Genomic DNA, 12,439 nt, shown 5'->3' with positions numbered 1-12,439 from the left:
AGGACTAAAAGAAACAGTTCTAAAATTTGTACAGAACCATAAAGGATCCCATATAGCCAAAACAATCTTGAGAAAGAACGACAAAGCTGGAGGTATCAGGTGCTCTCATTTCAAACTATACTACAAAGCTACAGTAATCAAAATGATATGGTCCTGGCATAAAAACAGATACACAGACCAACAGAACAGTATTGAGAGCCCAGAATAAACATATGTGTGGACAATTAATTTATGACAAAGAACATATAATGGAGAAATATTAGTTTCTTCAATAAATGGTGTTGGGAAAACTTGATAGCCACATAGAAAAGAAAGAAACTAGCTCACTGTCTTACATCATACATAGAAATTAACTCACAATGTTTAAAAGACTTGAATGTAAGACCTAAAAGCATAAAATGTTTAGAAGAAAACTTAAGCAGTACCTTCACTGACATTGGTATGAGCAGTATTTTTGTGTATCTGACTCCAAAGTGAAGGGAAACAAAAGCAAAAATAACCAAAGAGGACTCCATCAAACAAAAAGCTTCTGCACAGCAAAGGAGAACATCATCAAAATAAAAAGACAACTTGCTGAATGGGAGAAGATATTTGCAAACCATATATCTGATAGGGGGTTAACATCTAAAATATATAAAAAACTCATACAAGTCAACAAAAAACAAACAAACATTCCAATTAAAAAAAATGAGCAGAGGATATGAATAAACATTTTTGCAAAGAAGATATAAAGACAGCCAAAGGCACATGAATAAATGTTCAACATCACTAATTATTAGGAAAATGCAAATCAAAATCACAGCGAAGTATCACCTCTCACCCATTACAATGGCCCTTTTTGAAAAGACAAGCAAAGACAAATGTTGGATATATGTACTACATCTTCTTTATGCATTCATCTATCATCAGCCATTTAGGTTGTTTCCATGTCCTGGCTATTGTAAATAGTGCTGCATTGAACAACTTGGGTACGTGTCCTTTTTTTTTTTGCGGTACGCGGGCCTCTCACTGCTGCGGCCTCTCCTGTTGCGGAGCACAGGCTCCGGACGCACAGGCTCAGCGGCCATAGCTCACGGGCCCAGCCGCTCTGCGGAATGTGGGATCCTCCCAGACCGGGGCACAAACCCATGTCCCCTGCATCGACAGGCGGACTCTCAACCACTGTGCCACCAGGGAAGCCCCATGTGTCCTTTTGAATTATGTTTTTCTCAGGGTATGTGCCCAGTAGTGGGATTGCTGGGTCATATACAATGGAATATTACTCAGCGAAAAGGAATGAAACTGGGTCATTTGTAGAGATGTGGATGGACCTAGAGTCTGTCATACAGAGTGAAGCAAGCCAGAAAGAAAACACAAATATCATATATTAATGCATATATGTGGAATCTAGAAAAATGGTACAGATGAACCTATCTGTAGGACAGGAATAGAGATGTAGACATACAGAATGGACATGTGGACACGGGGTGGGGGGAAGGGGAGGGTGGGATGAATTGGGAGATTATGTTTGACATAAATACACTACCATGGGTAATACAGATAGCTAGTGGGAACCTGCTGTATAGCACAGGGAGCTCAGCTCAGTGTCTGTGATGACCTAGATGGGGGGGTGAAGGGGGGAGGGAGGTCCAAGAGGGAGGGGATATAGGTATACATATAGCAGATTCACTTCATTGTACAGCAGAAACTAACACAACACTGTAAAGCAATTTTACTCCAATAAAAAATAATAATAAAAAAGAAATGTTGGAGATGATGTAAAGAAAAAAGAACCCTCAAACACTGCTCAGTGGGTCTGTAAATTGGCGTGATGGATGGCAATTAAACCTGTGGTATGGATGGCAATGAGACTTGTGGTGGTGATCACTTTGTAGTACATACAGATGTCGAATTATAATACTATACACTGACACATATAATAATAATAGTAATAAAGAATATGACGCTCAATATACCACATCAAACTAGGACTTCAGCACCCATGTTCTTAACAAAATGCTAATATCCATTCCAAGTTTTAAACTTTTCCACAACTTGTTTTCATTGCTAAGTAATAAATTTTATATCTCTTTCCATACTGGAATACATAAATCATCCTGATACTTTTCAACAGTTGCACAAAACTATTTTATGAAGGTAGTGTGATTTGTTAAACCACAATTTTATTGGTACATATAAATGTTAATTGTTCAGTGAAAATCTTTGTAAGTACATTCCTATACTTTTTGCTGCAATAACTTTATGATAAATTTATAGGATTACAATAGTTAGTCAAAAGAGCTTCAGCATTTATAAGATATCAATTTATACATACAGTTGTTCTGGAAGGGTAATGGGTTCCCTTGCAAATAGATGACAACACGAGTAATTATCAAATTTTGATCAATAGCAATCTGATAACTGAATAGTCCTGTTATTTCATTATAAGTGATTTTGATTGTACTTTCATTTGTTAATTGACCATTCATTTTCTTTATTAACTGCTTCTTTATGCTCATTGCCCATCTTTGTATTAGATCTTATTCTTTTTCTTATTGTTGCTAAAATTTCTTAGTATATTAAGGGCATTAGCATTTATCTGTCAGAGGTGTAAGTTTATTGTTGTCAATTATATTTTTACTTTCTCTGGGTGTTTACTTATTTCCATAGAATTGTCGACTTTTCATAAAGTCAAATTTATCAAACTTTTTCATTTTTTCTTTACTGTTTTATATGCTTAGATCTTACCTAGTCTATGAGTATAGACAATATCCACACATTTTATCTAATTGTTATTCCATTTTAAAAAATTTCCTTTTTAACTTTTATTCATTTGTAGTTTATTCTGTTTCAATCTTTCTTAACCATTTGCCCCCAACAATTTTTTGAGTAGTCTCTCTTTTCTTCACTGATTTTAATTACTTCCACATAATATATTAAATGTTCATGATGAAAAGCTAAAAGTTAAAAATAGAAACAAGTATGTTTATAGTGTTTATAGAGTTGCATTCATCTACATTTTTGAAATCCAAGGAATATTTTACTTTCAGAAAAGTGAGCTACACATGAAACTTTTGCCAGAGGACCAAGAATTTAAAAGAATTTAAAACTTTGCAAATAGTGACAACCATGCCATTGTTAAAAAGATTAGAAACACATGAGGAAAGAACATATGCATAATTCTTAATTTTAAAATTTAAAAGTTGAAAGTTCTACGCTCTTCCGTGTATACAGAGAAATATCCTTTTCCTTTCCTATAACCTTTTGGACCTCTGGATATAAAACAAGCTTGGGGAGTTTCTTGGTGTGTTGCAATCTTAACAGTGCTCATTCTTTCATATTTAAGAAGCAAAGCTACTTAGAAGTATAGTAGATCTATGGCCCATGTTGCTATTAGACATAGCAAAATTGAAGTATCAAATCCCTGCTAAGAAACACTGAAGCTGAGCACAACTAAATATTACTGGATACTAACAACTTTAGACGTAATAGCTAATTGCCTACCCAGTTGTTAATTGTGTGATTTTCTGATTCACTTTTGATAGTCTACCAAGAGTCTTTCTCTCAGAGCTTAGAAAAGTTATACAATACATTCTTTATTTAAATGTATTATGGAAGAAAAAACTGAGAGGAAAGTTTGTCAGCCTCTCTGACTTTTCACAGAGAAATTTGGAGCATCAGGCATAAAAGTATGTCTCATTCAGGTTGCGTGACCCTCATTTCAATGAGCTGTACACTAGACATGGAATTGTTGCTTTTCTAAATGGATGATGAACTCCAGCTCCCAAAGTTTATATGATTTTCTTATGCCTCTGCAGGAGCTAAGCCATAATTCCTGAATTCATATCATGCATACAACCATCAGTCTCTCTGCTTACAGGCATACATGGCAGGCTTATTTGTTTCTTTTTAGATGTAGTGCCCCTTAGAGTAGGAATGTGTATATACACAAATCAGAAAAAAAGAGTATGACAGAATTCTAGAGGGCAGTATTTAATTTTGCTTTAAAAATGAGTTCTCACCTATTTCTTATGTGCTGAAAATGACGCTTGTAATTTCCCAAAGGTGTGCAGTGGGAAATAGATAATATTAGGAAATTCATCAGTGGGCTTTTCTCCTGAAATGAAAAATATGGACCTAAAAAGAAAGATTGTTTCTGCTAGTCATGGCAGCATTTAGGAAAGTATGGAAAGAGGTCTTAATAGTAATCTGAACATAAACAAACACACCATTAAAAATTAAATAAATTCATTTCTCTCTCAGGTTCCAGTGTGAAAGATGGAAACGCATAGATAATAAGTGAATCAAAGGGAGAGTGGTTGTGTTCTACCCCTCACCTCTCAGCATTGTGAGCTCACTTTCGTTCCTTAAGTAAAGGAAAGGGCATCAAAAGTCAAGAATAAAAAAATAAAAGCAAACTACAGTGACTTTAGAAAGAACTCTGATCAGACACGTTCTCCTCTATGAATGTCTTTATTTATTTATTTAGTGGGAGACTTCTGTCTAGATACGAGGACATTTATTATTTACCATTATTTTCCACTATACCTTATAAACAGTAGTGAGTAGCATCCAAAAAATAAGAAAATGAATTAGACGTGGTTAAAACTAGCAAGCAAGTATAGATGATTTCACTTAAACAAAACTTAACTAAAAGGTCAATTTCTGTGCTAATTTGGCTACCTTGCAGCCACTTGCCAATATTTTTTTCTTTGTCCTTAACTTCTTTATCAACAGTAATTTACCTCATTTCTGTGTCTTTTTAATATTCCTTTTTGTAGGGAATCTGGAATTCTATCTTTAAAAATTTGAGGGCTTCCCTGGTGGCGCAGTGGTTGAGTCAGCCTGCTGATGCAGGGGACGCAGGTTCGTGCCCCGGTCCGGGAAGATCCCACATGCCGCGGAGCGGCTAGGCCCGTGAGCCATGGCCGCTGAGCCTGCGCGTCCGGGGCCTGTGCTCCGCAACGGGAGAGACCACAGCAGTGAGAGGCCCGCGTACCACAAAAAGACAAAAAAAAAAAAATTGAAATTTCTCTCAAATGACAATATATAATAATTAAGCATGTATAAAATACGGAATCTGTATCTTTAAATGCCATTGCATATACATTCCATTTTACTGCTCTTGCAGTGAATTATGTGTTGCTACTTAAAAGTAATGAAAGTTACATGGCAACATCAAAAGTAGAAGAAACTCCTTAAGACATTCTATCATCTAATTCATTCTTCTTTTCCTCCCGCAAATATATCTGTCAAATGGCTAAATTGCAGCTCAAATATTAGATGAGTCATTCCACATACTAAGATTAGACAGATTCACTCAACTGGGAATTCAGAGCAGGAAGAGGCAAAGCACAGACTAGAAGTTTCGTGAACCAGACCACAGTAGGTAAAGACATGGTGAAAGATGATTCAGATAAACACCTGCTCTGCAGATGACTGGGACTCCAGAGTTATAGTAAATTCAGATCAAACACACTGTAAAGTTATAGGCTGCTATTTTTAAATAACTCTTAGAAGACTAGAACATAGCTAAGGGTCAGAAAGAAAACTCTAGGCTTAGTTGACCAGTCTGGGTATTTGGAAGGAAAACATCATTGGATGATTTTACAAATTCTCTTAAGAGTGAAGGGGTCTGATAACTACCATAACTTCATGAGGCATAGCACCTATTTTTTACCACTTTCATTCAGTGTAGGGAAATTTCTTAAAATCAAAAATAAAGCTAGACGTTCACCTTGATCTCAGTATATTTTTGGATTCTCCCCTTTATGGCATGATAATAACTTTAAAATACATAGAACAGACCACACAACTGTCCAGGACTCATACAGTAGCTTGATAATAATGTAGGAATTGTGATGTTAGAGAATTAACTGTATTTTCTTCCTGGAATTAAAAAAATGCTCTAATCTAACATATTGGCTCTGAATCTTGGACAGTCAGTTAGACATGGGAATGGTATTTAATTAAAAGTGAGTTTCTAAAAGGAATGTAAATTCTGCTTATGTTGTATCCACATCTTTTTGACTGATTCCGTAATTGGCTTAAATTTGGGAAGAGAACCTGTCTTGAACTCCTCTCACAGCTGCTGCTGTTGATCTTGCTGCTTGTTCTGTTACACATTGCAGCTCATCAGGCAAAAGCCATGCATCCGAGGCTATTTCATCCAGCACTCAGCAAGTTGGGCAGGTCATATGCATGGTCCAGTGAGAGACTACCGTGGTCTATTCGCCTCACTAATTGTCCACACTGGAATCCTTGATTCATCCAAATGTTAGTATACATTTGTTCACACTTACTGACTCTAGTTTCCTCAGTCAGCAGTGTTCTATAAAAAAATTGAAGATGTCTGATGCATTCAGTGGTTGAACCATCAAAAACACAAAAAAAGCTTTCAAAGTTCAACCTGATGTAACTCAACACATCCACAGAAGGAAAAGTGATGGATATGAGATATAAATTTCTGCATTTGTTAGGAAATTTATAATTTAGATAAAGTATTGCATAAATTTTGGTAACTTTATAAAAATAAATAGCTGATTTTGAAAATAAAGTCTTTTCTCTTGCAACTGAAGAGAGAAGACATATGCCATAGTCGAAAGATTTTTTCCCAAAGCTATTTTTTTCCACAGGAAATTTTAATGTAGCAAAAGAATATCTGGATCCCATCAATGATAGTAATTTTATGAAAGGTGATCTCAGTGAATAACGAGCCTCTACCTAAATCTGAAATGGAGTTTAAGACCATTCAACTTGAACTTTTCTGATGTGCTCAGTTTCATTTCCATTCCTGGCAAAAATGGGTCTGGGGCTCATTTTGCCATTTTTGACAGCATACTTTTGTGTGATAACATTTCAAGTCACTTGGGTATAACACAAAACCAGAAACCACTTAATTGTGAGTGAAGACGTATTTGCTGCTATTTTATAAAATATGTCTTATCTCCCTACAACTAGAACAAGATTACAGTGACAACACAGTTTTTAATGTAATTTGGATATTTTTAAAGATTCAAGATAAAACATACTCATGTTAAAAAAGAGTACAAAAGGAGAGGGGGGAGGGGAAATATAGACGTGGGGGAGTGGGAGGTACAAACTATTGGGTGTAAGATAGGCTCAAGGATATATTGTACAACACAGGGAATATAGTCAATATTTTGTAATAACTAAACGGAAAGTAGCCTTTAAAAGTTGCGTAAAAATTAAAAAAAATTAAGAGTATAAAATTAAATACAGTAAAATATGAATCTCATGGGAGTTCCACTTCCCACAGATACACACACTCTCTCTATGTACGTGTGTGTGTATCTTTTCACATAATTATATGAATAGAGAATTAACTAATGGAAAAGTAAGCACAAACAGTATACATGAAAACATACCTCTTTCACAATCAAATATAATAGATAACATTTTTACCTACCAAATTAGAGAATAAATATTAAATTTGATAAGAGTAGGATTTAGTTAATAATTAGGAGCTAACAATATTTTAAATACATGCAATCCGACCAGTTTATTTTTCTTCTTACTGACTTGCAAGTGACCATTATCTAAAATAAATGAATCATATTACTGTAGGTTTCTGGGTGTCAGTTTTTACCAATTTATAATTTGTCTTTTGATGTGTCTTCAATATTGATTTTGTAGGTAAGTTTCAATTTTTATCACTTTAGGCCATCATATTAATTAGTTCTCCTTTAAGTCTTAGTTTTTGCCTTGCTTTAAACGGGTTTCTCTATCATAAAAAAGAAAGGCTTATCCTTGCTTTCTTTTTGTTGTTTTATGTGCGTTTTTGTATACTGGTTTGTTTCATTTTTTTATTATCAAATATTAATCATAAACTAAAGTAGAAAGACTTGCAAAACAGTCCTACATATGATTTTACAAATATTAATATTTTGCTGTATTAGCTTTATGTATTTTTTCTTTGATTAACTTGGGTTGGCCAAAAAGTTCGTTCAGGTTTGCCATAACATTGTACAAGAAAACCCGAATGAACTTTTTGGCCAACCCAATATTTTAAGAAAGTTAAAAATATCATGATATTTTACTTATTTTATGTAAATACTGCAGTATGCATACCTTGAAAACATAAGCACAGTTATTACTTTATAAGAATTTCAAACTATCAGGTACAGATTATTTTTTTCTTTCTCCTTTATTTTTATACAATATTTAAAGGTTAGTTTCCATTTACAGTTATTACAAAATACTTGCTACATTCCTCGTGTTGTACAATACATCCTTGAGCCTATCTTGCACCCAATAGTTACTACTTCCCATCCCCCCACCCCTATTGCCCCTCCTCCCCTCCCACTGGTAACCTCTAGTTTGTTCTCTATATCTGTGAGTCTGCTTTTTTGTTATACTCACTAGATTGTTGTATATAAGCGATAGCATACAGTATTTATCTTTCTCTGTCTATCTCTAGCATAATGCCCTCCAAGTCCATCCGTGTTACTGCAAAATTTCATTCACTTTTATGGCTTAGTAGTATTCCATGGTATGTATGTGTGTAGATATATGTATACCACAGCTTCTTTATCCATTCATCTGTTGACAGGCACTTAGGTTGTTTCCATGTATTAGCAATTGTAAATAATGCTGCTATGAACACTGGGGTGCATGTATCTTTTAAATTAGCGTTTTTGGTTTTTTCAGATATATACCCAGGAGTGAAATTGCTGGGTCACATGGTAGTTCTACTTTTAGTTTTTTGAGGAAACACCATAATGTTTTCCACAGTGGCTGCACCAATTTACATCCCCACCAACAGTTGTACAAGGGCTCCCTGTTTTCCACACCCCCTCCAGCATTTGTTATTTATAGAAGATTATTTCTTAAGTAAAATATCAAAACTGGTTTTGGAAAGATTTCTATAAGAAAAAATTAAGAGACAAAAAAAACCCCTGTAACTTTTAACAGACGCTTTTAAAGATGAGGTCTTTGAAATCCAAAGTAATTGGTCCACCACATACTTTTATTTTCTGACCTAGTTTAACAGTGAAGGTTGTACTATGCATTTTGAGAGATAAATTTTTGAGATATTAACCATTTTGCTATATTCAGATTCAACCTGGTTAATCAATGTTTTTGTATGATAAAAGAAAAACTTCTGCAGACCTCTTGGCTACACATCTCTTTTCCATTAAGTATATATTAATGACAGAGACTTTGAAGAGTTTTTGACATATATCATCAGATGGATTATCATAAGCAGCCAAATTCATAATAATCAATGAAAGTAATTTATAGAGACTCCTAAATTATTGCATTCAACACAGAAGTATTATTCATGTACGAAATTAAAAGAAAAAGTGTTTCCAAGTCACAATGCAGTATTGCTAAATAATTTTTTTGTAGATTTCTGAAAAATTCTATTACAGCTGCTAATGATTTTAACATGGTGTTAAAAGAGATAAAATACAATTCAGATACATCAACTTTTAAAGTACTGACAGATTCCCTTTTCCTTCTCCCTCCTGACTTCAAATTCATATATACTTCAGATTCATATTTTTCAGAACTCATTTAGGGCACAATCTCCATCTATTTTAACCCCAAAATGGTAGCCTAATGTTCATTGAAAAATATAGCAAATTGGACTCATTGCTTTCACCCAAATGCTTTCTCTTCTCTTTTTTCTTTATGTTAATAATTTTTTCATTCAACATTTAGTCAGAATTCAGAGCTCTGGTGGGTAGGGGGTGGGGGCGGTTGCTATTTTAAAATTATTTTGCCATAGAACTCTTAAGGTTGTCATTTTTTGATTATAAAAACACAGTCTTCAATGGATAACTATCTTTTAATCTTTGATCACTTTCATTATATTTACTCTTTTGTATTCACAAATGTATTTTAACCAAAGAAAGAGGTGAAAAAATAAAATTATAAAGTGGAGCAAAGATATATACAAAACAAACAATAAATTCTTCACATATCACAGCTTAAAAAAGAAATCATTTTAGGCCTAAAGCTAATGGTGATGTCTCTTCATGACAAGGATTTTATATCTAATTCAAAAGAAATGGGAGAAAAGTCCACTGACTGATAACAGTAAACATCATAAAAAGAGACATTTTAACATCACTTTACCCTTCATTCATTGATTAGGATAGATAACGGTTTGTGATCAGAGAAAGAAGATAGAAAAATGAAAAGTATAATAACTGAAAAATATCTTCCTCTTAAAGAATGCCAGTTATGCCATTTATATGCAGCCTAAATATTTTGGTTTGGGATTTTTAAATTTCAAACTCTATTTAAATTGTGTTTATTTCAAACACAAAAGTATTAAGATAATATTAAAATATTATTTTAATGTTAAAATACTAGGAAGATTGCTTAGCATCCAGTGAGTACTCAAAGGAGGCAGATTTCTTTTTTTAATTTTCATTTTATTATTATCACGTGTGTAGGTTTTCAGTGAATAAGTTTGAACCATTCTTAAAATCCTAACATGCTGTGAAAATAAATGGTATAACTTAAATGACATCTGAGAATCTCAGATAAATACTGCCTCATTCAAGTGTTATCAGAGATCTTTCTCAGGAAACAGAAGTGAACGTCTTCATAGTCACTGATTTTCTAGTGTCAGTATATGTTGAAATTATCTTACTGACCCATTGCAAGAAATCATGTATTTAATTTTTTTGATGCAGGTACTGATTAAAATCACAGGTAGTGATTTTTAATTGTTTCTACTCAATAACACATTTGCAAAATAATTAGCTGGTAATAAATACACCATTCAGGAAGATGAGTGAGAGATGGTACTGAAAAATCAAACCCATTCCTTTGGTTTAATGCCCATCTGTCACATCAGTGCTTCTCAAACTCGAATGCACATAATGATCTCCTGGGGTCTTTTTAAAATCACTTTCTGGGCCTCACCTTCCCCAGAAAATCTAATTCAGTAAGTCTGAGATTGGTCCATGAAACTGATTTTTTCCAAATGCCCCAGATCATTTTAAAACTTTTGATCCATGACCATGCCTTGCCAAATATTAGGTTAGGTGGATCTCACAGACTTGCCTGATCACTTCCTTCTTTCACTGAGATGGCTACATTCTCTCAGTTGACCTGTTTTTTAGTGGTATTGGTATTATTGCTTTGTCTCAAGGCAGATTCATCAGAGAATAAATAACAGCACTCATACTTTTTCTAGAAATAGAAAACAGCTTAATTTTATTTTAATCATATTAGAGGTTAAAAAGAAATAAAATGTATCATAAATGTGCCATATTATTTACTAATAACCAACATACTGAGGCATTAAGGCAAAAGAAATGGATATTAATTTTCCTCCTCAACTATGCTTCTCAAGAAAACAAAACTTTAAGCTGTATTCTCAAAAACTCAAATTAGTCTATTTTCATATTTAGTTACACACATTCATTCAACAGCTATTAGGTATCGCATACTATGATTCATGCCAGGTACAAAGATTTAGATAAAACATATCTACCTTCAAGTTACTTCAGTTAATTGACTCAAGATTCCAGGTCTGCCCTAGTATTCAGGTACTCTGAGATCTGGTAAGCTAAGTGGATGGTGACTAATGACATTTTTATAGAACGAATATACATTTAATAAATGAATCTATATTTGCCTATATATTTTTGAGTTTTCAGCTTTAATAAACTATTTTTAGGTTTTTATTCTCAGAGAAATACTAATGTTTTAGGATTGTTCTTTTCTTTACAGCTCTTCCACATTATTGACCATTTTAGTTCTCATCAGCTGTGTTCAGGAAAACTGCCTTAAAGGCACTAAAGTGCCCTTTTCTCCAACTAAGCAATAAAGGCAGATCTTGATTTCACCAGGCAATTACATTAGGTTACTTGCCTTTCACTAAGGCAGTGTAGGCCTGATCTTTGTGTTTTGAATTAGAAATCAGTATTTAAAGAAGAGCTATTAACTTCCAAGGAATAGGAAATTCCATGGATAATAGACTGCTGCAACCATTATAATCTCACATTTGTCCACAATTAAATTCATATATCTTAACATTTTATATATTCACTGTTATTTATAGGTAGACAGATATAAAGGGACAGAATGACACAGTATAATAGAAGCTATTTTAATATTGCCAGCATATATTTTTCACAGTGGTTCAATAATGAGTTTGAGTTATTTGTGGAGAGTTTTTCTCACCTTCATAGGTGTACTTTGTAGCAAACTTTCATGAAATTATTAATTACAGCTTTGAATTATAATTAATCAAAACTTTTAAAAACATATATATGTACATGCTTAAACACATACAAATGTATTATATATACTCATACATATGTATATGTGTGTATGTGTGTGTATTTGTAAACTCTTATAATTTATCCATATAAGATTGTTTTCTTCATTCATTAACCACTCATCACAGTCTCCTTATTTACTCTGGGTAAGGAAATGTACAAGAAAAACGATGGCAATAAGAAATATCACTTAC

Source organism: Tursiops truncatus, chromosome 3 (assembly GCF_011762595.2).
Source record: "Tursiops truncatus isolate mTurTru1 chromosome 3, mTurTru1.mat.Y, whole genome shotgun sequence".
NCBI classification, from domain to species: Eukaryota; Metazoa; Chordata; class Mammalia; order Artiodactyla; family Delphinidae; genus Tursiops; species Tursiops truncatus.
The sequence above is the reverse complement of the archived record's forward strand: the minus strand, read 5'-3'. Positions refer to the sequence as shown.